Consider the following 5,561-nt stretch of genomic DNA (forward strand, 5'->3'; position numbering starts at 1 on the left):
AGCCAAAGAGGTAGCTCAAATAATAGTTGCACAAGTAGAGGGCCCATGTTCACAGATACAGAGCCTGTCTCTTTGAAGCATTGGGGATTTTGTTGAATTAATTAGAAAAAGAGTTGACCCTTACAGAGTGCTCTTTCAGGACTAGGCATCTTGGGAGATGCTGGGATATTTAAGGCTGTAATTGACAGCTTTGATCTTAATGATATTTCTTAGTAACATAAATCTGATTGTAAATTTTTTTGTATCCTCATGGCCTGAACTACCAGAAAAAATATGTGAGAGCATTCTTAGCTGTATTTTTTTTTTCCTGGGCAAGAGGGTATTATGGCTTCATAAAGATGGAATAAAACAATTTATTTGGATTTGGTGTTCTAATGGTTTTCAGTATTTGCTTGAGCCTCTTGATATGGAAACAACAGATTAATGTAAACATAAACTCTCAAAGATCTTAATGCAGGAAAACACACCCACCCAAAAATGTACACATTAAGATTATTTTTAGAGATAATTTTTCTTTTAGCTGCAACCATGCTAGAATGAATGCATCTGTGGAGAACTGTAAGAATGTGTGGTGATTCTCCTCTAATGTCTTTTTCTATGTTCCTCTGGCAGAACACGAATAATAGCAATAGGTAAACGTCTTTGATTTTTTTTCTTTTCAATATGGCCATGAAGGAAAAACAGAAAATGCTTCATAGAAAAGAAAAATACTTTAATTTTCCTCTGACTTATTGTTTATCTTTTAAACTTATCTGTTTAAAATACTTATCAATCTGGAAATCATTGAAATAGAAAATTTGAAAGGCAGCTGCTTGTGCTTTATCCCTCTTTATCAAAATGTTAATTTACTGTTGTAAACTAACATTTGTATTTTAATATTTTATACAGTTAAAACATCAAAAGTTTTAATACCAGGTGTAGGTCAAAATTAATTTTTTATGTATTATAAAATGATTAATCACCAACACAACCAGAGATTTTTCAGCATTCACATATAAAGAAATAAATGCACATAACATCACCCTTACTTTAATGAACCAAAGAAGTCTAGTTTTGGAGTAATATATGATTCTGTTCAAACAGGAGTACTATAGCTTTGGCTCTAATATCTGACAAATGGTAATTTTCAGTATTGTGATTTAATATTAATGAGCTCTTCTGGATCTGCATTTGACATGGATACACTCAGGCCAAAAGAATTCTTGAGGGCTGTAAAAAACCCAATCAATATGGGCTTGTGTTATGCAAGCAGAGGACCTCTTTCAGGTGAGCTTTCAGATATGTGACAATATTTCTATAAAATTTTAGCCCAATATAGTCTGTGACTGCCACACCAATTACAAGTCATTAAAACACATTGAATTGCAGTCTTGATGGAGAGAAACCTGAAATTATGACCCCCGATGATCTCTTCAGTACTCAGCTAAAGGTCTCTGTCCATTTCAATGTGGCATAATTCTTTACTTCTGGCACCAGGATGTGATTTTGCTGGTGTTTTCTGTTAAAACTGAAGGCAACAGTAGTTAAGCTTTCCTCCTTGGGTTAGGATAAAGTGCATTGGTGAAAGCAGTCTAAAAACTTCGACATTTGCTAGCTGGCTTGGTCTCTGAAGAAAGCAATGTTACACTCCACTGGACTGAGATATCAAACTAAGTTTAGGTCATCTTCAGATATTTTTCAAAAGACAATAATGGGTTATGCCCAAATGCAGAAAAGTGAGACATTTTTCTAGCATTCAGACTCTCTTATTTTCTTTTGTGCTTTCTATTGCTCCTAAAATGAGACTTTTGAAGTAACGAGTACTTGAGAATATTTAACTGATATAGATTACCTCTGGAGTTCTATCACACCAAAGTCTGTAGTACTGTTCCCTAAAAAAATCCTAGAAATCTTCACTGGACACACAGATAAGCCAAGAGTTATATTTGAGACAGCTTTCTATAGCAGCACCTGAAGGCCAGTGGTATCTAAATTTACACAGAGGCTCTGAACACCTCTGTGTAATTATCTGAACCATGCACTTAATGACTTGCATTCTGTCTTCTTCTATTTCTTTGCAAACAAACATTTTGCAATGAAGACCAAAACCAGATTTTTGAGCTTTTCCTGCTGATCAGTTTTTGACCAGCCCATTATTTCCCATTGCATTGTGCAAAATTGGTATAAACTTAGAGTTTTTCATGATCTTTCAGCTTGAAAGTTTTCTAGAAGGACTAGAAGGTGAATAATTTTCAAAATATCTTGTTTTTTTTTGCAGGACCTGGATTTCAACTCACTCTGAGTTCACCTTGCTTTGTAAAGCAATAGGATAGCTAGCAATGTTACTCTGATTCAGTGTCTTGTCTGAGCTTGAATTATTCTGCAGCTCACACAGAGCTGCTGTAGAAATCAAACAGAATCAGGCTTTTTCAGAAGTTAGACTAGATCCTTAACTGTCCATGCCATGCAACAATAGATTCATCTTGGCTCCAGCCTGCTCAGCCAAAATAACACGGTGCTTTGGAGCATGTCAGTACAGCTGTGCTTCAGTGTATGCTAATAGCTCTTCCTCCCACTCTTCTCCTTCTCCTTCCCTTGACACAGAGCTGCAGCTGTAGGAAGGTAAGGAGCAGAGGTGAAAAAACTTAAATGAGCCCAAGCTAATGTGCTTCAGAGCTTCTGCTTCCCTTCAGATTTGCTGAAGGAAAGAAGTGCCATGGAGAAGAAATGCAAGCAGTGAAAACAGAATAGCAGAGGAGATGAGAGGGGATGATCTCAAGGAATCTGGAATCAGGGAGCTCCTAAAAGGGGTATAAACCTAGGTTAAAGTATTCTGTAAAGAAAACAAAAAAGACCACTGAGTGATGCAGGACAGCCATGAACTCCATCACTGAATCACTAGGTAAATTGGTGTATCTCTCTTGGAATTCTCCTCTTAGCTACCACTTTGTTATGAATCAAGTTTAATATAACCTTACAAGGCAATGCTTCATGGAACCAAAGCACAGGGGACTCAGCCTGTTAAGGCAGGATAGATGGCTGCACAGAGGTACACAGGCCACAGAAAAACAGTAGAGCCATTAATAGTCATAAATTCCAGTCAAGATAACAGCAATCATTTCAAAGCTGGGCTATTCAGGTTAGGGCAAATTCCATCATGTTAATTCATGTACCTAGGGAGAAGTCATGTTAATTCGGGTACCTAGGGAGAAAACTCCTACACAGTACTTCTGCCACATGAAGCCTAAGGTTTTCCCTGTTCTTTAGGGTATAAAGCAGAACTGTAGACACAGAGTTAAGAGCACCTAAATGTTGACCACAGAATAACAGAGTCACAGAGCATGCTGAGTTGGAAGGAACCCACAAGGACCACTGGGTACAACGCCTGACCCTGCACAGGACCGTCACCAAGACTCACACCGTGTGTCTGTGAACACTGTCCAAATTCTTCTTGAACTCTGTCAGGCTTGGTGCTGTGACTACTTCCCTGGGGACCCTGTTCCAGTGTTCAAGCACACTCTGGGTGAAAAAACATTTTCTAGTATTCAACCTAAACCTCCCCTGACACAACTTCAGCCCATGCCCTCAGGTCCTGTCAGTACTCAGACAGAAGAGATCAGTGTCTGCCCTTCCTCTTGCCCTGACAAGGAAGTTGTAACTGCAATGAGGTCTCCCCTCAGACTATGCCAGGCTGAACAGACCAAGTGAACTCAGCTGCTCCTCACACAGCTTCCCCTTGAGGCCCTTCACCATAGTTGTTGCCCTCCTTTGGGCACTCTCTAACAATTTAATATCTTTCTTACATTGTGTCACCCAAAACTGCACACAGGACTGCAGGTGAGGCTGTCCCAGTGCAGAGCAGAGTGGGACAATCCCCTCCTTTGCCCGTCTGGTGATGCTGGCCCTGGTGTCCCCCAGGACTGGCCCTCCTGGCTCTCAGGGCACTGCTGACTTGTGTTCAACTTTCCACAGACCAGGACCCCCAGGCCCCTTTTCATGGATCTGCTTTCCAGCCTCTCATTCCCCAATCTGTTCATACACCCAGGATTGCTCCATGCCAGGTGCAGAATCCAGAACTTTCCCTAGCTGAACTTCATATGGTTGGTGATTGCCCAGTCCTTGTGAGGTCTCTCTGCAGGGCCTCCGTGCCCTCGAGGGAGTCACCAGCTCCCCCCAGTTTTGTATCATCTGTGAACTTGCTCAGCATCACTTCCAGTCCTGTGTCCAAGTCGTTAATGAAGATATTGAAGGACACAGGACCAAGGATGGAGCCCTGTGGAACCCCACTGGTTACAGGTCCCCAGTCTGATGTCACCCCACTCACCACAGCCCTTCATGCCCAACCCATGAGCCAGTTGCTCACACATGTCAGGATGTGTTTATCCTGTTGTGTGCTGGACATTTTGTCCAGAAGATCCTGTGAGAGAGAGCATGGAATGCTCTGCTGAAATCCATAAATATTTCACACACCAGCTGGCTTCCCTTGATCAGCTGGGTGGGTTACCTTGTCATCAAAGGAAATCAAGTTTGATTTTCAGGTTGATGTGCAGAAGTCTACATGAGCTTCCAGTGCCTGAGCTTCCATTACAGGCAGTGGAGCACTAGAGATTCAGCTTTTTTAACTCAGTCACCTCTGTCATTTGTAAGGTTACCGAGTGTCCTGCTAACACAGAGCTGTCACAAATGTAGAGGACTGGCGGCTATGGCAGAAGATTTAAGGAAGAGCTGTACACTTTGGGAGAACATCTGGAAGTCAGGTGGGATATCCTGATGGCATTAGGTGCTTTTATTTAGGCAACTGAATCAAGCATTCCTCCCAGTGACTGGTGACACCAGTGGAGCTCACTTCTCTGCAGGCATCTGCTTTAGAGAGATGTCTGTGGGTTCTCCTGAAGAGAAAGCTTTGGGACTTGAATCACTTGGCCACATATTGATTTCTGGTGCCTTTTGTGAGGCCCTAACAATATTTCCCTGGAAGATTAAGGCCATATTTCTGCCCAGACTTCCTTCTGCCCAGATATCTTTCTTTCTGATTATCTGTAACAATTGTCTATGGGTGATACCTGCTGAGGAAAGATAAGCATTATATAGGGTCAAACTGGCACAGTCGTGATTATATCTGACTCTTTTGATGGTGGCCATGAATAACTTTTAACAGGGGTTCAGCATCTAAGCTAATGGAAAAGGTAACTCTCTTTTCTTTTATTATATTTATGTAGGTATAGATATGTAGAGGAGTTTGATTTTTTCCTAAATCATGAAGTTCAAAGAGAATCCCCTTTAATGTGCTGTAAAATGGGAATATATTTTTCTTCCCCTTTCTCAAGAACAAATTTGCAAGTATTCTGATTCAAAGCTTTCACATGTAGATCTGCTTTAGTAATTGGGATGGTTCTGGTTGCCATAAATATTTAGAAATAAATCAGCTGCAGATATTTCCCCTTAAGGGAAAAGGATTATTGGCACTAATTCTATTCATTTATCAAAAATAAGCTCAGTGGTGTAGATTCAAAAATCTTACTCTCTGCTTTGAAATATCTCCAAGTTATTTTACTTCTTTTCTTCCTTTCCTATGGTTTTGG

Source organism: Passer domesticus, chromosome 1 (assembly GCF_036417665.1).
Source record: "Passer domesticus isolate bPasDom1 chromosome 1, bPasDom1.hap1, whole genome shotgun sequence".
NCBI classification, from domain to species: domain Eukaryota; kingdom Metazoa; phylum Chordata; class Aves; order Passeriformes; family Passeridae; genus Passer; species Passer domesticus.